A 27,291-nucleotide genomic window follows, 5' to 3' on the forward strand; every position below is an offset into this window, starting at 1 on the left:
GTTCTCATCGGTCAGTTGCTTATCTCCCTATATCACAAATTCCGAAGAGAAGCTTCCTTTGAAAAAGTTCTCATATACTATCAGAGCTGCAAGGGACAAAAGAGTAATAATCTTCCTGAGACTATGTCAACTACAGTATTTACTCTAAATTTACTTGACTGAAGATGAAAATTTACTACTTCCTGTCTCTCAGTTTCTTGATCAGTACAAAAAGAAATAAAAATACTTATAGAATTAACTTCACAAGACTAGAGTAAAACTCAAATTTGAGATCATACATATAAAAAATGTCATAAGCTTTAAAATGCTATTTAAATATCAACACTTATCTATGGCAGTATCATTATTATCATTCTCTCTCAAAGATCACTTTGGGTCATCTTTGGATGTCCTCTTTGAAATCTTCATTCATGCCAAATAATTATTCTTCATTTTCCACCATTCCCCACAAAAAAGTTACTGCAAAAAAAAAAAAAGTTGGGATGGTATGGTGTGATCTACAAATTTGAGTTCCTTATAAGGAAGTCCTATTGTTAAACTGGTGCTGATAGCTCCCAGCCAGAGTGGATAAACTCATAAGGATTTCAAAGGACTCCAATCAGCATTTCAATGAAATAGGATTATACTGAACTGCTCTGAGTCAAATGTTCCAGCTTTTAGCCCAGGTTTGTGTTCCAAGGATCACAGAAGAGCTTATATATAAATAAAGATAGATTTCAACTTTATAAACATTTAAGGCCTTCTTAAATCAAGCATGATGTAGTGTGCTCAACACTCCAAAGTACTGCTGAACCAGATTAAAATATTTAACAAAATAAATAAAATTGTGGTACACGTAGATATGTTAATAATGTGTTTTTAAGGGAATCTGAACCCACAGAGATCCTAAGGTTTAGTGGTCCCTGTTTCTATTTCTTTTTGATACCATCAATCTAAGTGTTCCCCACTATTTTCATACATTTCTTTCTACTGAAACAAAACAAAACCAAAAAGATATGGTTCTTCCAAGTTACAATAGCAGTATAGAAAAAAAAAATTATACAATTGTTAATAATAATCCAGAATTTTGCTTTTGTATTTTTTAATCTCCAGAGCTAAACACAGTGTTCACATTTAAAGACAGAGCTTAGGTGTTGTGTTCCCCTCACTCTCCCCCCAACTGTATAGAGTAATAGGAGCTTTGGACTGTGGAAGCAAGAAAAGAAATGAGATGGTGTAATATTAGCAGAGAGAAATACTCAAAGTGGGAAGAAACAATGTTATCAGTAGACTTCCTGCTCTGTTCAACGGTTCAGTTTACTCACTCTGTTTCATAATGGGCTGGCTGTGACCAGGAAAAGCTTGAGATACCTAATAATAAGATGATCACAGTCAAATACTACATCCTAAAATAATTGAGATACTGAATCTACTCAGATCCTAAATCCATTCTCTTGCCATTAATTCTAGATTTCTCCCTAAATTTCTGCCTCTTTGTCTAGAGTACATCGTAAAGTGTATCCTCAAGGGGAATAGCAGTTGGGAAATAACCATATTGTAACTCATCTTTCATGGAGATCTAATTCCATTGTGACAATGTAACATGACAAGCCCTCATTGGAAATATAGCACATTTTAAAAAGATATGTGTCTGTTAAGGGAAGGGACTCAGAGTTAAGATATAATTAGGTATATCAATGAATTATAAGAATCTTTGGCAATGAGCTTACTTCAACCTATGAGGAAGACCGGAGACATAGAAGGTCATTGATTCTCTGTCAGACACATGGAGCAAAACACTTCCTCAGCATCTCCATTCTAACTGGGCCTGCACAGATTATAAAGGTGTGCATGAGATTCCCCAGTGAGTCAGTTTTTTGCTCAAACTTTGTCTATTAGTGCATTTTGCCCAATCTGCTTTTTCATCACTTTAAGTCTAATCAGGTGTTCTCATAATAGCATCTGCCAATACCTGTAGATTCATTTGTTTGCTTGGGACAATCAAGTTTATATCTCCTGGTTCCACTGTTCTGACTGCACATTTCTGAAGCAATCTCTCCAAGGGTATCATGAACTCAGAGGTATCTTTCTCTTCATATTAATCTGTATAGAAAAATTTAATATAAGATTGCTATAGATTTTCTTCTCAGCCAATTACATCCCCCAGCCATTTCCAGAATGCCAATACTATGTCATAAGGCTTTTTAAACTTTTGACCACTCCTTGGATTGAAAGTGAATCTCTTGAGAATGTTGAGTCATTATCACAGTCACCTATCCCTGAGGCAGTGTCATTGCGGTTTATCCTACTCAGAAGTGTAGTGGTTCCTTGCCAACAAAACTTGAGCAACTTTCCTGAGAAGAAATATAACTTATCATAATGAAAACCTTGCAGTGGCTTCTATCCACTGCACTTGCACTTCCAGATGTCCACTTTTCCTAATGTATACATTGGTCAGCATCTTCTGACAGTCCATATTTTGCAAAAAGTTCTTGAGTTTTAGTTCTATTTCTTTCTTTCTTTCTTTTTTTTTTGCTGAGGCAATTGGGGTTAAGTGACTTGCCCAGGGTCACGTAGCTAGGAAGTGTTAAGTGTCTGAGGCCACATTTGAACTCAGGTCCTCCTGACTTCAGGGCTGGTGCTCTATCCACTGCACCACCTAGCTGCCCCTACTTCTATATTTCTTCTTTCTCAATAAGAGGAAGTGCCTAAATTTCAGGTAGTTTTCTCATCCAATAGGTGACTTATTCAATAGTGTTTTGCTTTCATTTTTTCCAAGAAAAAATTGTCTTAAGTAAAAAAACCTAATGAAAATCACCTCAAGCATGTTTATGTATATGAGATGTAGAAGGAAAGTAAGATAACATCACAAAGATTCAAAAGGATGACATCAGGGGTCCAACTCAGGCCCTTACTAGCAATATGACCTGGAGGAAGTCACTTTACCTGGACCTGCCTCCATTTCTTCATCTATAAAAGGGAAGTAATGATTTATCTACTTCAAAGGGTTCAAAAAGGAATCAAATAATTAATATAAGATGTGTGAATCATTTTGCAAACTTTGAAGTGCAATATAAATATTGGCTATTATTATAAATTTTCTAAAAAATGAAACAATGGGAAAAATTTTTCCTACAACAAAATCGCTTAACCTAACATCAGAGGTCATAGAAGTTTGGCATAAGAGCACCAATAGCAGAGCACAACCAAAGACAGAGCACTATCTTTTATTACAATTGTGGTCAAGAGTGACATGTGGTTATTGGATTCATTCAAGAGGGCACTAAAAACTTAGTTTAATTAGTCAGTTAATAAGTATCTATTAAGCATCTATGTACAAACACTGTGCTTAAGCACTAAATTAGGGTTAGGATTAAGGTTAGATAGGCAAAAAAACATCCCTAGTCTTAAGAAATTTATTATCTAATGGGAGAGACAACAGGAAAATAATCAAATGAAAATAAGCTAAGACAACTAAATACATTCAAATAGTGGTGGTCAGAGTAGGAATGTGACCCAGGACTCAATGGAATAATGCAAACTACTTTGACCAGATGTAAACATTAAAAGAAGCTCCAACTGCCCCGTGGGAAAACTTGCATGTGACCATTGGACATCTCTGGCACTATGCTTTATTTGTTCCGTTTCTAAATAATGCCTGGTTTGACCTGGGGTTGGTGTGGGGATCCACAATGTTACTTTATCCTGTTGCTTCCCAGGATGATTTGCTTCTTGTAATTAAACTCTCCCAATTTATTCTAATAAAATCAATTAATGATTCTCAATTTTTTGGAGAAAATTAGAAGTGACCTGTCAAGTGTCACACAGGTAGTGTGTGATTCCAGGGCCAGACCTCTATTGACTACTTCTCCATATCTCAATATTTTCTCAGAGAGCATGCCATCCTACAATTGGTATAATCAAAGCAGGACAGATCTGCTCCCTTACAAAATTCTAACAAGATAATAAAGAGATGTTAGCATTAAGCAAGATAAAGAAAGACTTCTTACAGAAGTTAAGATTTTAACTGAGACTTTCAGAAAGCTGGAAGGCTTCCATGAAAGGATTAGATTGGCAGAAAGAATTTGATCTGACATTACAAATTGACAGGTACCATTTTTGCAGTGCCTCTTATTTGTCACATAGTGTCCAGTTATAAGTAAACACTGATGCAGAGAAAAGAAAAATATTCATCAGCTGGCCTTGTCCAAAGAACTTTGGAGCTGTCCGATGGAATTCTGTTCTAGACTATCACTAACCCCACTCTCCTCTCTAGAAGGCAGTTAAACCACTCAAGACATTTTATTCTTTGGCCAAGACAGCACTACACAATGACTTTGGAGATTTGCGTCAAGGGAGGACAATTGAACTAAACAAATTCTCAGAGAGAAGCAGCAATGGAGAACTTCATATGTGAGTGTGTGGTGGGCAGGGAGGGTTGAATGTGTGTGTGACAGGGTGTGTAATCAGGATACATATGCAAATGCCAGTTAGAGTTTCCATTATCATCCTCTATTCCTTCTAATCAGTATACTGCTACTTTTATAAATATTTTGGCTGGCCAGAACTTCAAAGAATTTCAAAGAAAATTCAAAGAGACAGAGAGGAAAGGATGCTCCCCTCAGAAAAAACCTTAACTTTAAATACTTGAAGCAAGTTAACATCTCAATTTCTAGCTAACTCTATCCATTCAAGTCTTACTTTATATCATTAATTTTGTGATATTTTCAATCCAACTTTATGCCCCACTGGTGTTTTATACCTTTTTTTTTCCAACTCCTCTTTCTGAGTAGAAGGTTTAACAATTAATTCTCACAATCTTTAGCGATTTATGAATAATTGAATGTATCTTTGCATCAAGCAATTGACTAAGAACATTCATTGCTCTGTCATTTTTCCAATCTCATATAGACATTAGTTGACATTTGTCCAAACTATCTATATTATGAAAAGTGTTTTCAATATCTTCTTCACTGGGATTCATCTACTGCTGTCTGTACTGTTAAATTGTTATATTCTACCCCTAATCAATTCTATCACATAATTTTCCTAAAATTAAACATCTTTTGAATGGTTTCCATTCTCCCTAGTGCATAAAGAGCAATGGCAATATTTTAGCTCAACTCTTATCAAAATAAAACTCAACAATGAGTCAGTGAACAGCAATATATTGTTGGTGGAGTTGTGAACTGATCCAACTATTCTGGAGAGTAATATGGAACTATGCCCAAAGGCTATCAAACTGTACATACTCTTTGATCCAGCAGTGTCTCTACTGGACCTGTATGTCAATCATAAAAAAGGGGAAGGACTTACATGTGCAAAAATGTTTGTAGCAGCCTTTTTTGTAGTGGCAAGTAAATGAACCATGAATGAATGTCCATGAATTGGAGAATGGTTGAATAACTTATAGCATATTAATGTTAGGGCATACTATTATTCTATAAGAAATGATCAGCATGATGATTTCAGAAAGGCCTGGGAAGACTTACATGAACTGATGCTAAGTGAAATGAAAAAAACAAACAAACAAAAATAACAAACAAACAAACAAAAACAAGAGAACATTGTACAAAGCAACAAGATTATGCAATGATCAATTCTGAAGGTTGTGGCTCTTTTCAACAATGTGGTGATTTTTGCTGTTGATGGCTTGTTTTTTCTTTTTCTCATTTATTTCCTTGTTGATCTAATTTTTCTTGTCCAGCATAATAATTAGGGAAATATGTATAGAAGAATTGTACATGTTTAACACATATTGAATTACTTTCTGTCTAAGGGAGGGGGTGGAGATAAGGGAGGGAGGAAAAATTTGGAACACAAGGTTTTCAAGGGGGAATGTTGAAAACTATGCATATATTTTGAAAATAAAAAGCTAAAAAAATGCTTAAAACAAAATGTAAAGATATTGTAAGAGAACATCAGAAACCTCAAACACCAAATTGATACTTGATACACCATAGCATAAGAGATGTAATGAAACAATAACTGTTTTATTCAGGAGAGCTTTCTGTGGGAAATTATAACCTTGAATTCTCAATTACAGCTAGAGAAGTGGGAAAAAAACTGGAAAAAATCTTCAGTAAATCTGAAGTGCTAAAAGAAATAGCCTCAATCTGATACAATACTATAACAAGAAAAAATATTTTCCCAGGATTCACTGAGGTAAATAGCAAAAAGTTGTGAATGAGGAATTTTCAAAGAAACACTTTTTAAAAGTTAACAGCTTTTTATTTTTCCAAATACATGCAAACATAGTTTTCCAACATTCACCTTTGCAAAACCTTGCGTTCCAAATTTTTCTCCCTCTCTCCCTCCCACCCTCTCCCATAGACAGCAAATAACCTAATACAGGTTAAACAACACATATTATTAATGGTCACCTGAAGAAGAAAAAAAAAACCTGTGAAGTTCTAATAATCATTTGGCACCCTGTCTGGCAAATAGTAAATGCTTAATAAATGTTTTCTAGAATAATTGACAGCAAATATTCATCAAATGGGCAATATAATAGAAAATATCAGCTAATTGATAGCTAGGCAGCTATGTGGTACAATGCTAAGCCTGGACTGCAGAAACACCTGAGTTCAATCAACAGGCACTTTAGCAGCTGTGTGATCATGGTAAATCACTCTCCCTTCTGTCTAACTCAGTTTTCTAAACTATAAAATGGAGATTATCACCTACCTCACAAAGGGTGCATTTTCACTGCAATGTGGTGATATGTGAGACCTGACAACTTAACTAGAATTCAAACTATGTGAGAAGCTGTATTCCAAGCAGCAATGAGTTGGTCCTAGTGCCAGACCATACTACGTGGGAAGAGGTCTCTTTGGGAGCCATCTCTCCAACCACAGGCAGTTGCTGGCTTGATTCCAACTGAGTTGGGAAGACTTGCTACCTTTTAAAGTATTTTTAAACTTTTGATTACCAAAAAAGGAGATCAAATAAGATAATATTTGTAAAGTGCATAGCACAGTGCCTGGCACATAGTAGGAACTTAATAAATACTTGTTCCTTTCTTCCTTTTTTACAGCAAAGCAGAGCTCACAGCAAATCTCCTTAGGTAGCTTGTCAAGGAAATTAAGATAAACTCGGTAGAATCCATTTTCAGCCAATAGCCTCTGCTTTCAGCAAAAGAGATACAAAGACTGCTCTTTCCCTTTTCTTTTTTTCCTCTCAGGCCAAAGATTAGAAAGCAACCTTGCACCTCAGAAAGGCTTCCCCTCTCTCAAGCTGGATTCATCGGGAGGATAATAAATTCAAAGAGCATCAGTTTTCTGCTATTTTCTAATGAGCTTCCCAGTAGATGCTCTAGTCTTTCTCCAGCCAATCAACAAAATAATGCCTCTTGTGGAATCAGCAGGTTCTCAGCAGAGTAGCAGAAGTCTTCCTATTATCTTATTTTCCTGCTATCTTCTTCACACTCACTTTCTTCACAGCTGGTTTTTTAGTTCACTCTCAGTGCCTCAAATCAAAGTCTGTTGGTAGTTATGAGATAAAATTCAAGAAATACATCTTTCTGTTGTTTTTGAACCAAAATGTCTTTATTTAATCATCCCATTGTCTCCAAAGAGTTAATTGCTTCACAACTTTGTAAGTTACAATTTTTTTATTCTAAAAATAATCATATGCAAATGAACTTATGAACCATAATGCCCTAAAGTCATATTCTTTCAGTCATTTCTCAGTTTCAAACAGGCCCTCTAGATACCACTCCCTATAGGGTATTTGTATTTCCAAATTTCCTAATTTGGATCTCTCTTCAGCATTTTAGCTGAGAAAATTGTTTCTTTATAAATTAATTTTATTCTTATTTTTCTTACACAAAAGTGTTGTAATGAAAGTTTTAAAAATAAAAAATAAACACTTCAGTAAGGAACAGATAAGCTATGTCTTTGAATGAGTACTTAACCCAAGAAATGTCTCAAAAGTGAGACGCTTCCCTGGAAGTTCTCTTGGGAAGGGGAATAGGCACAACATTTAACAAAAAAGAATTTGAACAATATGCACACCATCTCTCTAGCAACTTAATCTTATAATATCTTTAGAAAAGAAATGATCCAAACAACTTTCAAAATAAGCAAATGAGAATGAGATGACATTATTATTGTTGTGCCACAGTTCCCTAATTGTCCTGCCTCAGTTTCCCTAAATTGTTCTGCCTCAGTTTCCCTAATTGTTCTGCCTCAATCCCCCTGGTTACAACCCCCCTTTTGTGCTCATTAGAACTGAGATAATTAGGGCTTTGGAGATCTGACATTCCAAAAAAAATAAAACTCCAGATTTCCTATTTCAGATACCTAATTAATTGGTATCTCTAACTTTCAGACTTCCTGGCTCCAGTTGGACCCCTCCTAAATCCTCCAAATTTGTAAGAATTTATGGTCCTACCCCCAACCTGTCAAACAAAATTGATGGTCCCTGTCTGGGGATTCCCACTCACCAGAGTTTGAACTCCACCCCCCTTTGTGTACTTGAGTTTGGAACTATGTGTATATATTTCATTGAGAACTCACATTCACTGTTGGACGCTTTGAGACATCAGCCCTGAGGGCAATAAGCCCCCAGCACAATTTCTCCCTCTCAGAAATCTAAATAAAATATTAAAAACTCTCTAACTCTATCTTGCCTCAGTTTCTCTGGCATTACATTACTTATTTCAAATCAACATACACATTCATTTGGGGTTCTTGCTAACAGTTCAAGTAGTTTGGGTCTGTAGTTTTATTTATAATTTAAAGTTTTAGTTTTCTTTGCTTGTTTGAATGCTTGTTTTGCTAATTATGTTTTTAATAAAAACAAATAAATGAAAAAGTAGGTGAGAGTATTATCTACTTGCCTCCTTTTAAGATGAGTTTCTTTGTGAAGGATAGTAGCATGTTATTAGTACAAAATCCACTTAGTTACTTCCAGTTTCTAAGATCTTTCTTCATGGCCTGTTAGCAAAAACACCAACTATCATTGTTAGTACAGATAAGCCAGCCAAGTTGAATCATCAAGACATACTGGGGGAAATTAAAGGTTATCTATCCATGGTAAAATACATCGATGCCATCATCTTAATGGCTATAATCCTATAAAACCCCCAGTGAAAATAAATTAAACATTAGGCCCAAGAGTCCCAGAAATAGCAGCAACTCCCAGAACATTTGCTTTGCTTCCAGTTTAGTACCTATAGTTTAACATCAGTGAAGCAACCTTTGAGAAGAAGAGACCCACCACTTCTGCCACTACCAATACCAACAACTACCACCTATTGAGAGATTCTTTTTTTCTTTTTTATATTACAAATTTATTTTATGTTCATCAAGCAAAAAAAGGATTTCCATAACAGTACAATTTTTTAAAAATGTTTGTTTGTGAAACTGCACAACTACTATATACTTGTTTTTCTCTCCAAACATACAACAAAGTTGTCATACATATGTGTGTGTTTATGTGTGTGTATCTTTTTTTCTTCTTCCCCCTCCCCACCAGTCTTAGAGATGGCTACCATTAGACAGAAATAGATATAAATAGATATATGGCCTTAAACACATATGTATGTAAAACTATTCTATACATATTTCTATTTATCAACTCTTTTCTGGATATAAATAGCATCTTTCTTCATAAATCCTTTATTTTTAATGTGTACATTTATAATAGACAACATTTTTTAGTCACTCAAAGTCATTCTTAACACAATATTGCTGTTACTGTATACAATGTTCTCTGGGTTCTTCTCACTTCATTTTTCATCTTTTCATGCAAGTCTTTCCACACCTTTTAATATCATTGAGCTCATCTTTTCTTACAACACGTTAGTATTCTATCACAAGAATACACCACAACTTGGTCAGCTATTCCTTTATTGATGGGAATCCCTTCAATTTTCAGTTATTTGCCACCATAAAGAGCTCCTATAAACATCCTATTCAAAGTTCAAAATTATAATTATTTATAAATTTCCTTACCCCCTTCAAGTTTGAAAAACAAAGGAATGAGGGTAAGAGTAGATAAAATATAAAAGAAGAGAAGAGAAAGAAATAGAAATTAAAATCCTAACCATAAACATAAATATAAACAACTCACTCATAAAATAAAAGAGAACAGAAAAATGGACAAATAGCAAAATCCAATAATATGCTTTTTATAAGCAACACATTTGAAATGTAAAGAATCATAAACATTTACAAAAGAGGGACTGGAGCAGAATCTATTACACTCGATAATGATTTCAGCTAAGACTACAATAAATATTAATACAATTAAAAGAAATAATAAGGGATACTACATTCTGCTTAAATGAATCTATATCAATGCTTAATACATGTACCAAAAAGTTTAGTATCTGAATATTTAAAGGGAAGATAATTAAATGGCAAGGATAAATAGTAAAATTATAATGGGGAGGGGTGGTAACCTGAGCAAATCTAACAAAAAAGATAAACAAGAAGAAAGGACCTAAGTGTAACTTTTTTAAAAATTAGAGGCATACAACTCTGATGATTATTAAATGGGAAAAGAGTTTGCATATTTTTCAGCTATGCATAGAACCTTTAGAAAATTTGAACATATATTAAAGCATAAAAGCCTAACCCAAAAAAAGATTAATAAAATAAAGATATTGCACACACACTATTCAGGGATTACAATAACATAAATGTGTATTTATATATGCATATTAAGATATATCAGTAAAAACCTTTGAAGAAATAATTAAATATTTTTATGGGTCAGAACTCTGTACTTGAAACAAGGATTCTTATAAGGTGTTAAATCAGTGGAATTGATAAGACAATGGTTATCTAGTTTAACATGGTGATTAATAGTTCTCTAGTTCAGTATTATTGAATTAATTTTACATCAAATAATGGTTCCCTGGTGATATAATGATTGTTTTATATTCAGTATACAACATATAAAGTGGGACAAACTCAGCCAGACAGATTCACTCCATCTCACACCACTGTGGTTGCTGGCCTATCCTCCTGCATTTCCTCCACTGAGACCAAGCTAGCCCGGGCCCCAGGCAAGGACACAATAAAAAATTTGGACTTTAACATCTGGCTATTCTCGTGATGATTACTTACTCTAATGAAACGAAGTTTGGTCCCAAGACCTCCAGAAAACCAACAAGAACATAACAAAATGTTGAATTACTTAGTACTAAAGGAATTGATGAGTGAGAGAAGAGATGATTAAAAACTATAGAAACTTCCATCAAAGAAAATGATAATGATAAGACAGAATACCAAAACTCTTAACATGTAGATAAAGCAGTCCTGAGGGGAAATTCTGTATCTCTAAATATTTTGATTTTAAAAAAAAAACTATAAAGAACAAATTAATTAATTGGTCACTTAACTTTTAAAAATATTAAAAAGCTAAAAATTCATATTTGAACACTAAAGTAAAAATTTTGAAAATCACAATAAAATTGAAAGCAAAAAGTAACTCCATTGAATAAACAAATAAAACTAGGAGCTCTGCTTTTTGTTTAGCTAGCAAAGGAGATAAACAGCTAGTTAGTTTCTTTTAAAAAAGACTAAGAAACCAAATTGTTGCATTAAAAAAGAAAATTCATGAAAATTAAAGACATAAATAAAATTGTTATAAAATATATTGTGTAAAACTATGTTATATAACAAATAATTTAAATATATTTATAATATATAAACAAATAAAACTGTAAAATAAAAAAATCTTGTCTTCACTTTTATGCAAATAATAATGATGATTCAGATGAAACAGATTAATATTTTTATATAAATAAAAACTGAAAAAAATTATTTAAATAATTCATTCTCAGAAAAGGAATCTGAATAAGTAATTTGGAACCCCTGATTTAAAGGAAAAAATAACCTCTAGGACCTGATGAATTTGCAAGTGAATTTATCAAAAATTCAATGAAAAATTCATTTTACTATTACATAAATTGTTTGAAAAAAACTGGAAAATAAGATACCCTTCCCACCCCTTTCTGTGATAAAATATGGCTTTGATATATGCATCAAAAACAGAGAAACAATAGGCCAAAAACCTTTATAAACATGAAAGCAAACATTTTGAATAAAATATCAATGAAGAGGCTATAGTAGTATATTAAAAAAAAACATGTAATTACCAGGCTATATTAATATCAACAACAAAGGACTGACTTAATATAAAGAAATAAAATCACAAAAAAGATGATATTAGCAACAACAATTAAAAAGAAAAACTTTTTTAATACACAACATTATAAACAATGGATACCAAAAGACTTTTGACAAAATCAAAACCTATATTTGTAAAAACAGAAACAAACAGATGAAAAAAAACACTAGATAACATAAAAATTAATTTTATTTTTCTTTAATATGGTAAGTGGTATTTTGGGACAATAAAATGAATATCTATCTAATATGAAGAACAAACTTTTATGTAACAAAGAAAAGTCATAGTCCTCTCCAAAAAGATCAGGAGAAAAGGTATCCTTTATCATAACTACATTTTAAATGTTGCTAGAAATGTCAACTATATCAATAAGACAAGAAACAGAAATAAAAGGAATAAGTACAGGAAAAGAGAATCCTAAAAAAGTCAACAAAAATTACTTCATCAAATTATTGCTTAATTAGTTAAAACAAACAACTAAATTGTAGCATAGAAAACAAACACAACATATATAAAAGTTTCTATATATAAAATGCACAGATATATACAAAATTATTCTATATTAACATATTATATGAATTAATGCTGTTATATTATTATGGAAATGTTATAGAAAATATGATTTATTTCAGAATCAATCTTCCCAAACACATATTAGGACTATATAATTAAAATAACAAAACAGTTTTTACAGGAATAAAGGCATATAAATAACTGAAGGAATATTAGTTGCCCACAGGTAGGTGAAGTCAATATAATAACAATGGTACATTAGTTAAGGTACTTTTCCAGTATTTTATCAATGAAATAATCAAAGGATTACTTTATAAAATTATAAATGAAATAACATGGAGAAATAAGTGAAGAATGTCAAAGGTAATTTTTTAAAGTGGAAAAAATAAATAGTAGTACCAGAACTCAAATTAGACTACAAAGCAGTAATCACTGAAATGATTTAATGAGGTTTTTTTTTTCCAAATAGAGGAGTTTACTGTTAGAACAGATTATGTAAACAACATACAGAAACAATCAGACACAATAGGGTAGTACAATAAATCTAAAACCACAGTTCTTGGGGCAAGAAGTCACTCTTCAAAAAACTCTGCAGGGAAAACTGGAAAGTAGTCTGGTAGAAACTAGGTATAAATCAATATCTCATGCTATATGCCAAAATAAACTCCAAATGGATATATGACTGACATAAAAGCTGACATGCAAATTAAAGGAGCCAGGAAAACCTTTAAAATCTATGACTAGGAAAAGAATTATGACCAAATAAGAGATAATGAGGATCACAAAAGATAAAATAGAAAGTTCTATTTGTATAAAACTGAAGACATTTTGCCAAATAAAATCAATGCAATTGAAATTAAAAAACAAACAAATAACTGGGAGAAAAATCTTTGCAGCAGGCAAATAGTTGTCATTTTATTTTTGTCATCTTTGCTAATCTGATGGTTGTAAAAAAAGAAAAAAAAGAAAGAAAGAAAGAAAGAAAGAAAAAGAAGCTCATAGTTGCTTCAGTTAGTGTTTCCCTGATTATTAATGATAGGGAGAATTTTTTTTCATATAGCTATTGTTAGATTGAATTCTTCCTTTGAAAACTGCTTTTTCATTTCCTTTGTCCGTTTATTTATTATTATAAATTTAAGTGAATTCCTGATATATTTTAGCAAAAAATAAAATGACAACTAATTGAGAAACTTTTAGTGGGGATGTGAAATAGTCTAACCATTCTGGAAAACAATTTAGAAATATATACCAAAATTCACTAAACTCACTAAATTCACCCACTGATGAGATCTATATGCCAAAGAGATCAAAGAAAGAGGAAAAGAACACATATGCACAAAAATATTTCAAACCTCTTTTGTAGTAGAAAAATGAGCCCTAAATGTATGCCTATAAATTGATGAATGGCTGAACAAATTATGGTATATGAATAAACAGTATTATTGTGTATGAAAAAACATAACAAAATGGATACTTTTAGGGGAAACTGGGAAGACCTATATGAACTGATGCAGAATTTAATGAATAGAACCAAAAAAAATACAATTTAAACCATGATTACAAAATTATAAAGAAAAACAGTTTTGAAAATCAAAACAAATAAAATTAAATAATAACTATAATTCTAAATGAACAAAGATGAAGCATGCTATCTGCTTTTTGATAGAGGGGTAATGGACTTAAGAAGCAAACTATGCATTTTTAAACTTTGCTTGACTATACATATTTGTTTTTTAAAAAGTTTGGGTAAGAGTTTCCTTATGGGGAATGAAGAAGTAGGGAGCGAAAATAAATGCTTTTCAAGCGTTTTCATGAAAAAAGAATAAAACAACAACAATAAAATATAAAAAATTTTAGACAAATATTTTGTAAGACCAAAATACAATTTTTACTTGAGATCCTCTGTCCACCTCAGCAAAATACCTCTTCATTCTTCATTGTCACTGTTACATAAGGTCCAATGCATACAGGCAGAAAAGATATTGTTAACACATGGCTCAGGGTTCTTTATAGGACTACTGGTAAAGTAGAAACTGAACAAAAAGCACCTAAAGTTCTTCACAACCTGGCTCCAATCTATATTAGCAAGTTTATTCTCCACTCCTTTACTTTAGGTACTCTATGTTTCACTCTAACTGATTCTTGTCACTGTTCCACACATACCATTCCTTCATGCTTTTGAAATTTTTCTTTCTTGCTTGGAAATCACTTCCTCCTCACTTCTGCTCCTTAGAGTTTCTAGTTTCCTTCAAAGTTCAGGTCAAATGATTCTACATGAGACTTTTCCTGCTTCACTCATATTTCTTAGTGCCATACTTTTATGTGTCCCATAGATTGTAAGCAGCTTCGGGGCAGAGACTCTTTCTTTACTTAACATGATACATGTTAAGTGGTACAATCAATGGGAATGATTGATTGAAACATGGAAGATCTTTGGAACTTAAGTAGTGTTTTTGTTATTTCTGCTGATTGAAAGGAAGGGACTGAGAAGAGAAAAGCATATTTGAGAAATGAACCCGCTGACTAAGAAGATAGTGTCTAATGAGAAACATTTGGCTTTCTAGGCAATATCATAAAATATAAGGATAATAGACTCATGGTCAGAAAATGAGTACAGCTAAGAAGAGGCAATTTTAAAAAGCCTGGAGTCTTTTGAATCTGTTAAAGAAAGCATTCTATTGCAAAAATTGAGGGGAAAAGAGAAAATTGTCCACATATATCTGCTAAGTCTGGTATAACAAAGATTAGTAAACATAACATGGAAAGAGAAATAACAGAAGAGAAGGCAAGTAATTCAGAGTTGACAATATTCAAGACAGCCAAAAATGAGAACCCTTCATTTCAATGTCATTACATAACTACACAAAGTATAAATAATAACAGGATGAACTGATTGGAGATCTTAATGCAAAGAGGCATATTTTATCTTATGTATTTTTAAGACTTCATAGAATGTTACTCTTGATAAGATTTTTAAGAAAAAGATCTTTTCAAGCTCAGCAGCATGACATTTTATTTTAAGAATACAAGGAATTCCAGTAACATAATGATGGAAATGTAATGGAGAATATTGGAGTGAGAATTGAGAGAGAAGCAAAAGCAATATAATACTACTATAAAAAATCTAAAAGAGCAATTTAAATAAAAGAAAAATTAGATAAGATATTCAAGAAATACTTGGACTAGAAGCATTAATGGGTTAATTTAATTATCTACACATCTGCTTGCAGACCCCAAAAGAAGGCAGCAGATTAAAAAAAATTTCCTTGATGATAACCACATTTTTCAAAAGACAAGAAAAGTAGCAAGGCAGAACTAGGGATAATAAGTTAGAATTACAGAGAAAGATTTAAATTTGAAAAGTATAGGTAAGGCCAGGATGCAGCAGGAATATGGGAATATAAGGCAAAGATCATTATTTTTGCTTTTCTCTCCCCCATTTTGCTACATATCTCCTTTTCCAAACTATTTTCATAACTTTGGAAGTTGATTGCCAGTAGCATGATGGACATTGAAAAGAATGTACTCACCCCAATCCAAATATTAAAGAGGATTGGGGAAAATGTAACTAAAGAAGGAGTGAATGTGGTTGGAAAAAATGTTCTTGAGATTAAAATGTAATTGAGGATAATAGAGCCAAGAAGGAGGAGTAGAAGCAGGAATTCCTTCAAACTCCCCCAAACTCCCCTCCAAACAATATTAAAATAATGCCTGAAATCAATTTCTGAAGCAGCAGATTTTTTTAAAAGGCAAATTTCCAATTTAGGAATTGGCAATTTAGGCAATTGGCAGGAAAGGGTGGTGGTTGAGTCTGGAGTGCAGTACAAGCCTGGCACAGCAATGCCATCAGGAGGTCTTAGAGGTAGCTACAACAATAGCTGTAGTACCTTTGGAAGTTCTCAGCTCAGAGACAGTAAGAAGAGTTAGACAACTGATCAGGAGAAATTACAAGGAGTCATTTGCTGATACTAGGTTTAGGACTCTGGTGCTTTGCCCAACACTGTGATAGATTCGCAACAGGCTCCTCTGAGCCTAATTATTAAAGATCTAATTATTGAAAGAGATGATAATTTTAGTCTTAGGAACTAAAAATCCTGGGAAGATTTATATGAACTGAGCCTCATTGAAGTTAACAGAACCAGAACATCATTCACAGTAACAGCAATATTAGATGATGACTAGCTATTTTCATTAATACAACAAGTCAAGATAATTCCAAAGGACTGATGATGAAAAATGCTATCCACCTCCAGAGAAAGAACTGATGGAGTCTAAATACTGATCAAAACATACTTTTTAAACTTTATTTTTCTTGGAAAGCAGACATTTGGATCTGATTCCTTTTGCAAAATGTCTAAAATGAAAAAATGTGTTGATGACTCCACATATATGATATATATCAAATCACTTGCTTTCTTAAGAGAAGTGGGGAATGAGAGAGAGAACTTGGAACTCAATATTTCAATAAAATGCTAAAAATTGTTTAATCACATATAATTGAGAAAAATTCAAAAGTGTAATTGGGAAATAGTAAAGAAAAGTGATAAAAGACTATTCTTCTCTTTCTCAAATTCTGTCATTTACTATTTCTCAGCTATTGTCACTTGCTGCTGGATTTGTTCTCTGATGAGCTGGCTTCTGCTGCTGGATGTGTTATGAAGCTTATATGAGGTTGCCCAGTCAAAATGTGCCTATGGATCTTTGATAATATTTCAGTCCACGGTTATAGACTGAAAGAAGCATGCTTAATTACTTTTATTTCTAAAGGAAATAAAGCTTTTTGCTAGAGAGTTGTAAATTTTTGTTACCCTCCTTGAATTCCCCAGAAATGAGCCCTTTCTATAACAATGTCCCCAAGCAATTTGTTGTTTATATTCTATCTCCTCTGAGCCCCCAGTAAATCATCAAGGAAAAAAAACTCAGGAGACCAAGGCTAGACAAAATGGCTCCACCTCTCAGAGCCACCATTTCCACACCTCCTGTTCCTAAGGACTAAAACGATCTTTTCTTTCAATAATTAGATCTTTTAGGCTCAGAGGAGCCTGGTGTGACTCTGTCACAGTGTTGAGTCCAGTTCTTCCGAGTGAGATGTAAGTAATATTTAAAATATAATAATTCCTAGCAAGACTGGAACAGAACTAAGTTTATGATTTATAGCAATCGTTATCAGAACCATGTTCTCTCAAAAGAAGGGACTTCATATAATACTGGCAAACACTTCTGTACAGTAATCATGATTAGTCATAATTGGTATTATTGCTAATTTATTCATCCCAGTTAGCTGTTGTTGATCTAGTCCTACTCAGGAGCTAGAGATCCAGAGCTTGAAAGTAGCACAAATACCTTTTGGAAAATGAGAACTTTCAAAAACCACTCTGTTTTTAGATTATTTCTTCTTTTCAGTAACCATAATTAGTAAGATCATAGATCTAGACTAAGAAGGATCTAATAGTGCTTCTAGTCCAAACTCTTAATTCTAAAGATGAGAAAACAGAAAGGCTACAACTCTTTTGCTCTTTTTGTGTCTTCCCAAAAATTTTGAAAAGGAGGTCTTTCCAATATTCTGGGACCCTTTTTGATCTTTTTTTGTTTTATGCATACCTCTTTAATGTTATATGCATACCTCTCATATGTAGATGAAATGAAATATATCTTTCCCCTCTCTTTGGATCCTGAAAAATAAAATTTTGTTTTCAACTGCTTATCAACACATTGAGTTCCTATCATTTTACTGTGGGCAGTTTGCTTGCCTTCCACATACTACTCTCATCCCACATGCCACAACTTTCAGTTATGAACTCTTTTACAAGTATGGAAATATTATCAGCTGTATCACCCCACTCTCATTTTGTATAGTTTTTGTTAGATAACTGTCATTTCTTAATTTCCAAAAAATATATGCCCATATCCATGATTTGAGGGCAAATCATTTAATAATAGTAACTGACATTTATATAATACTTCAAGGTTTGCAAAGTGCTTTGAATATATTAAATAATTTTATTTTCACAACAGTCCCAGGATGCTTTTATTTTCTTCATTTTGTAGATGAAGAAACTGAGCAGTCAGAGGAAAAGTGACTTGTGTAGGATCACACACTTACTAAGTTTATGAGGTATGAGATCTTCTCAACTTTAAGGCTAGCACTCTACTCACTATACCAGTTTCTTAAAAATTCATTGGGAATAGTGACCCTTTCTAATCCTTCACATTGACCTAATGAGCCCTTCTCTGATTCTGTCCAGCCATTGGCCTTGCTACTCCTCCATTTTTCTTTGTGAAAGAATATGAAGTAACGGGATCCTCAGAGTCACAAATTCAGCCAAAACCTAAGGAGAATACATTTTACCTCAAACTAGCCAAAGCTATCTCTTTTACATTGTTCAGGCTTTGACTAGAAAAGCAGAAGAAATAGATTCCAATATCTCCCATGTGCTATTTCTGAGACAACTGTGGGTTTTTTTTTTATCATTTCCAAACACCATCCAATGGCTCACAGGCAATTCTATAGCTGTTTCATTCCACCAGCTTGGAAAAGAATCTTGGTTGGAAGAAGTTAATGGCAAGCAGCACAAGGAGCATGAGCTATAGGACATAGCTTATACAGGCAGCCCTGAAATAGAGGATGTCTTGGCAAGATTTTGTCTCAGAATCCAAATGTGCCAAAAGCATAACTTAGACAGAGAATACACTAGAAGAGACCATATACTGAACCTGTTATGCTCATTCATATCCGTATGATGGCCAATAGTATGGTGGCTATGAAGATCAGAATGGAGAGCTATAGTTGCCTAGATCTGCCTGTGAAAGGAAAATCTTGGTCCGGAAGGAAAAATAGATGTTTTCCTTTAAGGGATATGAATAAAAAGTATAACATGTAGACTGGTAATACACCATCTCATATAAGACAAAATAACAGACACTCTTGGACCCTGACAACAATTTTATCACTACAATAATAATAGCTAATTTTATATATTGCCTATTATATGCTAGGTACTGTGCTGAGAAGACATTATCTCATTTGATCCTCACAAAAACCCTAGGAGGTAGGTGCTATTATTTTACAGATGAGGAAATTGAGGTAAACAGAGTTTAATTGAATTGCCCAGGATCATGCATCTAGTAATTGCCTGAGGCTCAATTTGAACTCAGGCCACGCCCTATGCTATATCAACTGTATCACCCACCTGCTTCCAAGAGTACCACTGTATTCTTGGAAATTGCCAAATTTTCCATTTGCCTACAGCCGAATTTTCTTTTATGTACTGTTCCCCCCAGCAGAAATTCAAGTTGCTTGTGAGCAAAAAACATCTTACATTTTCTTTTGCTGTCCCAAAGTTCTCTCACAGTACTTGCCACATAGTAAATCCTTAATAAATAAGGGTTTTTTTCATTCATTTGGAAGTCAAAAGCCTCAGTTTAGTCTTCTGCTACACATTTGTCTGACTTGAATAAGTCACAAAACCATGTTGAGACTTAATGCTTCAATTAGTCATCACATCAAGCAACAATAAATCAGACTAGAATAGAATCTATTTTAGATTCAATCTATAGCAAATATATTACTGTACATTCTATATTTACCATATTTTACATACTTGAAAGTATCATATATGTTACATGTATACAATAGATATTTATGTGCTCAGATGTATATCCCAAAAAATAGCTTTTACTTTTGTTTTTTGAACACATTTTAGTTTTCCTTCATGTATTTTTTTTTGCTATCTACTCTATCTTTTTACCTATGACATTCCCTCCCCAAACAAGACTACTGATATATCCTGGTAAGTTTTCACTATTCTTACTTAGTCATACAAAAATATTTTTGTCCAGGTGAAATCAAAATACAAGTGATCAAGGACAGTCTTGAAGGAAGACATATATCACTAAGACCAAAATCCTACACATAACTGTCTTAGAGAAGCAAGGGTTTTTGGAATCAGTCTTTAGCTTAGTTCCATGTTTAGGGGATGGTGCTAAAATGTGCATTTATTTTTTCAAAAACAACCAAGTTTAGCATTTCATTTGGGAGAGGAAAATAATGTCTGGTCCTATAATTTCATCAATGTCAGAAAATCCCTTTCCCAGAACTTCTGTACAACATCAACTAACCTACATTTTAGTCTTAGACAGTTGTTTGGGAGAAATGAGAGATTAAATGATTTCCCCAAGGTCACACAATCATAAGCGATAAATGAATGCAGGTCTTCCTGACTCCAAGTCAACCATTACAACAGAGGTATCAGACTTCTGAAAAACTCCTGATTAGGGTCTAAATCAGATTTTTAAAATAATTGTGAAATGTTTAACACAATAAGTAAAAATATGCAATAAGATGTATAATGTTAATTTGTGATCTTCTAAGACAGTATGTGACAGAGATCAGTTTCTTTTTGAGTCTGACAGCATTACTCTATACCACAATACCTCTCAGTTAAGAGTTAGTTTTTGAAAATAACTAATAAAAACAGAAAAATATATTGTTGACTTTATTACACTGAATACTGTAACCCAGATTCTTTCCTGTTCTGGGCCTACCCTGTTCTTAACTTCATCATTAATATTACCAATAGTAAGCTCAAGATCCCTATAGACTCCATCTAATGGTAGGTATCTGTAGGGTAGGGTGAAGAGAGGGAAGAAAAAAAAGGAGTAAAAATTTACATAATAACTTTATTAAATAAGAAAGAAATAAAAATAGTATATAATAAATTTACAGTTTCATGTATTAGCATCTTTTTATCATACTATGTTACGGAAATGCTTCTTTTATTACATAAATTAAAAATTCTATATTTTTTTAAATCACCATGAACATATTTTCCTATCTTGTTGTAGGGATCCATCAGAGTTCAGTACAGTCAGTCAGTTAGTCAATATTTGGAAAGTGCCCACTATTTGGAAAAATAGTCAGACACTATACTAAGTATTGGAATCAGAACCTATATTTTAATCTAGTTTTGTTACTAAATATATAATAATCACTTTCTGGGATTTAGTTTCCTTAATTGTAAAATGGGGGGTTGGACTAGATCTCTAAAGTACCTTCCATAGTGCTAAATTTTGAAACCCCCAGATCAAAAATGAAATTTTACAAGAAACAAACAAACAAAGCAATTCAAATATGCTGAAGCTACAACTAGAATTATACAGGATTTATCAGCAGCTACAGTAAAATACTACAGGTCCTGGAATAACATATATCAGCAATCAAAAGAACCATAGCCAAAAATATTATATCTAGCAAAACTAGCCATTACAGTGGATGAAAAAAAAGTGGACATTCAGGAACTAGCAGATTTTCAAGACTTTGTCTCAATTAAATCTGAACTTTGCAGGAAATTTAACATATAAGAGATGACATCAAAAATTAATTTCAAAAGACACATCAAGGACAAACTTTAAGGTTTTTTAGATGGAAATGTATACCATATATTTAAAGTTGATATCGGTAGATGGGTAACTCAAAAGAAAGATTGGGGGCAGGTCTGAGTTTGATCTGACTCTAAAAATGAAAATGATCTAGGAAAAGGTAAAAGTAGTAATTATGCTGTACATATAAACTGCAGAGGAAGGACCAACTTGGAGACATTAGAAAGGAGAGGAGAATTGGTATCCCTAAAAAACCTACTTATATCAGGAATGAGTTGAATAAGGAATAATACATATATGTAGACCATGAAAAGTATAGTGCCTTCCTTAATCTATAAAGAAATAAAGAGGGAGGGAATAGGATAAGATAGGGTATAGTATGTACATTTCCAGCAGTGGGACAAGGTGTATAAATTAATGGGACAGGATAAAGATGAAGGAAAAATATGAGGGGAGAAAATAAGGGAAGGATCCATGAATGGAGGGAGGTTAAGTAACAGCAAGGCAAGTTAAAGAGTACAATTAAAGTAGAAGAGTTAGCAGGGATAGGAAATTAGAGGATACAAATACTACAACAAGGATCAGGAATAGAATTAATTAGGAAAAAAAGGCAGAGCTAGTAATCATTGATCTCAAAGTCAAACTTTAAAGATTCAATCAAGAGAGAAATCTATATTATATGACAGCCATATTAATATTGCTTTGGATGCATGTCTATATATGTGTAAATGCATATGCATATATGAGTGTGTGTATATGTGTGGATGAAGATCTATGTATGTGTGTAAAGAGATATATAGTGGTATAAATATGTATGTTAGGCATGAGTACATATATACATACATATACATATATACATTAATGTGTTAAGCATAAGTGTATATATGTATGCACTCATATGTACTGTAGCCTTCTTGGGAGAGATGAAAGGGGAAAAAAGGATAAAATAAAAAGTGCAGCAGAGAACAAATGAATTACCTACAAGGAAGCAAATATGGTCAATCATTAATATATAATCTCCTATGTTATTATATATGCTTTCTGGAAACGGAAGTTTATTGTTACATATTTTGAATACTTCCTGATGTTCTGCTGGGTGCATGACAATGTTTTGTTTGTTTTTGTTTTCCTTTTCTCTCTTTCTTTTTCTATTTTGTTTTTTTTCTCATTTTGTATTTAGTTTTAAACATTTTTAAAGTCCCTTCCAACTCTAATTCTTTGATCCTACAAAAGTATTTTATTATGTTGCATGATCAAGATGACAAAATTGCTTGTGACAGTTTTATTACATGGGCTCATTTATGCATTACAAAATCTCTTAACCATAGTTTTCAATCCTGTTACATGTAAATAGTCTCAAGTCTGTGGTTGTGATTTAAGCTTATATCCAATATTACCCTATTAAAAGAATCCTTATCTTTAATCAGGACCTGGCCACATAAGGGCCATAATTCATTCTGTAGCTTATAGAGTCTTTATTTCTCTAAATTAGCAAGACTAACAATATTGTTCTTGGATTCCTTTATTCTAAAGTCTCCCAGAAGAGAGTCTCTTATAATGAAATTGCTTATCTTATTGCATTACAAATTCTAAAAAGAAACATCTCTCTACAAGGCTAGAGCTAGAAGACATCCTATGGCCTAATAATTGGCTTAAATCTTCACAGATGCAGGAGAAGCAACTTTTTTTTTTCTTATATATTCTGAGTTTCTATTTCCTCAGTTATAAAATGAGGATTAAAATGTCTGTAATCTTAACCTTATAGGATTGTAGTAGGTCTCAAATATGATAATTTAAGCAAAGGTCTTTGTAAAATTTAAAATAATATCTAAATGTCAATAGTTATCAACATTTTTATCATTAGCGTTTTTCTGCCCACTATGTGGGCATATACCCTACAGAATCAACATTTGTAGTTAATCCTCACTCATAATGGAATGAGTATTGGTTTTGTAGCTAAAAATATTTGGAATCCAATCTCACCTATGATATTAGCTTTGTGACTGAGCAAATCACAACCTAACTTTCAGTATGCTCATTTGTAAAATGAGATAAGACTAAGTGACTTAGTCTTTGCACTGTAAATCTATAGTCCTATGATTTTACCCCTTTACCCAGATTTTACTGCAAGTATATTACAGTGTGAGCTAACCAATCAATCTACAAATATTTATTATGTACCTACTATGTGCCAGGATGTGAGTGCAGGTTGTTGTTCTTTTGACAGGCTGGTGATGATGGCTTCTAGCAACAGTAGGTGAGCCAAAAATAGTTTTAGAGAATGAGAGTAACCATTCAAATAGAATAGGTTCATACAAAAACTTATGTGGGTCAAGTGTGTCAACTGCTTAACTCCCCAATGCTTGGCCAATGCTTGTATTGTGAGAAGCATACAGGATTATATATGTAAGTATATAGTTAATAGTTATTTTTACCCAAAGTACCTATGATATTCCTACTATTTTCATGCCTACAGAAAAGAAAAGGCATATGCTTTCAGGTAATACAAAAATTTAGAAAATTAAAAATGCCTCAATTTGCTGTCAAAAGATAATGCACAGGAAAAATCCTTTATGTCTGACAGCTATGAATATGGAGCATATAGGAACAGCCTGAATTGGCCCTCTAAGCTGCTTTTTTTTTTTGAGAATTCATCACATTATCTGCAAAAGCTTCATGAGTCAGAACTCTAACTTGTCCCTCTCCCCTCAAAAAACAGCAAATAGTTCACCACAACATAAAACAAATGTGCAAAAATCCCCATAATATGAACACACACATACATACACATACACACACATACACACACACACACAGAGCAAAATAAATAAATCCCAACTAGAATTTGCTATTCTATCTTCAGCATGTTTGTAGTTTATGGATCCAGCTGGGAAAGATTTGCAGCAGCATCTGTTTATTATATGCATGGTTTGTTCATCAATCAAAATACTATGTGCCCAGAACTGTTCTAGCTACTATAGAAAATATATGTAAAATCTAAGATACAGTTTTGACCCTGAAGGCATTTAGAATCTGCTTGCAAAGACAAGATGTATGCATGTGACAAAGAGAACTAATACAATACAGAAGAGAATTAATGTCAAGCCTGTGGTTGGCCTTGATTCCAAGTCTTATAGGAGCCTACACCAGAAAGAAATTATCAAGGTGCGTTGGAATAATGGCAAAAAGCTTCAGTTGAGGGGGCAGTGTCCATTTGTATAAAAAGTTATGAAAGACCACTCCAACACATTCATTATTTCTTCTCTCTATAGAGAGAAGTCTCTATAGACTCCTATAACTCAATCCTTGTACATAACTCAATCCTAACAACAAACATGCTAACGGCTTAAAGTCATTTTTTTTGTTTTGATGTAGATTTTATCTATACTTTTAAATGTACATATCTTCTCCCAATAGAACTGTAGTTTTTTGAGAGTATGGATCATTTCTTTTTCTTTTTTTCATTTGTATCCACAGGAACCAGCACAATTTATAGTGTAGGAAAAAAGAAAACAAAATTAGTTATAAATGTTTGTTGACTGATTGATGGAACAACTTGAGGGCACTTGCTGAGTCTGGAAAATGACCAATCATTCTGAGATATTGAATTTAAGATTTTAATTGTCAATGATTCTGGGTCACTACCACAGACAATATAATAACATGAACAACATGTGGGTAAAAAAATGATAATTATGTTTGTAGGTTTAAACCTTACAAATTAAATTTTTCTTAAGCAAGAGATTAAGTTTATTAAGTTGAGACACATTGAATCTGATTATCTCTCTTCTAAAGATACATATGGGATGAATGGAAACAAAGAGAAAGATATGAATAAATGAATTGGAAGATCATTTGATAACTTAAATACAGCAGGAAGAAGGGCATTCCCAGAAATGCTCAGAGAATGCTACAATATAGCAATACCTCATCCAAGCAGTTAGGCAATAAGTATAGTAGAGAGTGCATTAGATTTGGAATTAGAAAGACCTACATTAAAGTTGTCTCAGATACTTACTGGTTGTGTGATCCCTTCATCTCTCTGTTATTCAGTTTCTTCACCCATAAAATGAATGTAATAATAACACCTACTTCAAAAGGTTGTTGTGAGGATCAAATGAGATAATATGTATAAAATGTTTTGCAGCTTAAAGCATTGTGTGAATGCTTGCTATTATTATTTATTCTCGATCTATCAATAAATATTTATTAAGTTCCAACAATGTTCCAGGCACTGTGCTAAGAACTGGAGATATCAAAAAAAAAAAAAAAAAGCAGAAGATATTCCAAGCCCTGGAGGAGCTTACAATCTAATGGGAGAAGTATTGTTGTTATAATCCATAATTAACTTTTTTTTATTATTACAGCTTTTTATTGACAAAACACATGCATGCATAATTTTTCAACATTGACCCTTGCAAAAACTTCCTTCCCAACCTTTCCCCTCCTTCCCTCTACCCTCTCCCGTAGATGGCAGATAGTCCCAAACATGTTAAACATGTTAAAATATATATTAAATACAATATATGTATACATACTTATACAGTTGTCTTGCTACACAAGAAAAATCAGATTTAGAAAAAAAGGTAAAAATAACCTGGGAAGAAAGACAAAAATGTAAGCAAACAGTAACAGAAAGAGTGTAAATGCTATGTTGTGGTGGTCCACACTCATTTCCCATAGTTCTTTCGTTGATTGTAGCTGTCTGTGTTCATTACTGATCAATTGGAACTCATCGTTGAAGATAGCCACTTCCATCAGAATTGATCCTCATATAGTATTGTTGTTGAAGTGTATAATGATCTTCTAGTTCTGCTCATTTCACTTAGCATCAGTTCATGTAAGTCTCTCCAGAACTCTCTGAAATCATCCTGCTGGTCATTTCTTACAGAACAATAATATTCCATAACATTCATATACCACAATTTACTTAGTCATTCTCCAATTGATGGGCATCCATTCAATTTCCAGTTTCTAGCCACTATAAAAAGGGCTGGCACAAACATTTTCTCACATACAGGTCCCTTTCCCTTCTTTAATATCTCTTTGGGATCGTGATTAACTTTTAAAAGAAGTTTACTAAATCTCTGATGAAGCTCATTCTTAAATCAGGGGCCAATAAGAATAGGCAGGAATTGGGTGAATAATTTCATTCACTTTGCAAGGAACTTTCAGGCCAGAAGTGAATTATTGAGTACATTTTGCCTGACACTGTCCTTATTTCTTTTCCTGTGCTAAAGTCCACTTAAGAATGAAAACTTCCCTACCCTGACTTCA

At 33.0% G+C, this 27,291-nt stretch overlaps 1 protein-coding gene across 1 annotated transcript in view; it reads left to right on the forward strand.

Moving 5' to 3' along the window:
• The window catches only part of LOC100915618 (putative olfactory receptor 10J6), a 113,911-nt gene that overhangs the window by 85,004 nt on the left and 1,616 nt on the right, over positions 1–27,291 (forward strand). The window lies entirely within an intron of this gene.

This window comes from Sarcophilus harrisii, chromosome 4 (assembly GCF_902635505.1).
Source record: "Sarcophilus harrisii chromosome 4, mSarHar1.11, whole genome shotgun sequence".
NCBI lineage: Eukaryota > Metazoa > Chordata > Mammalia > Dasyuromorphia > Dasyuridae > Sarcophilus > Sarcophilus harrisii.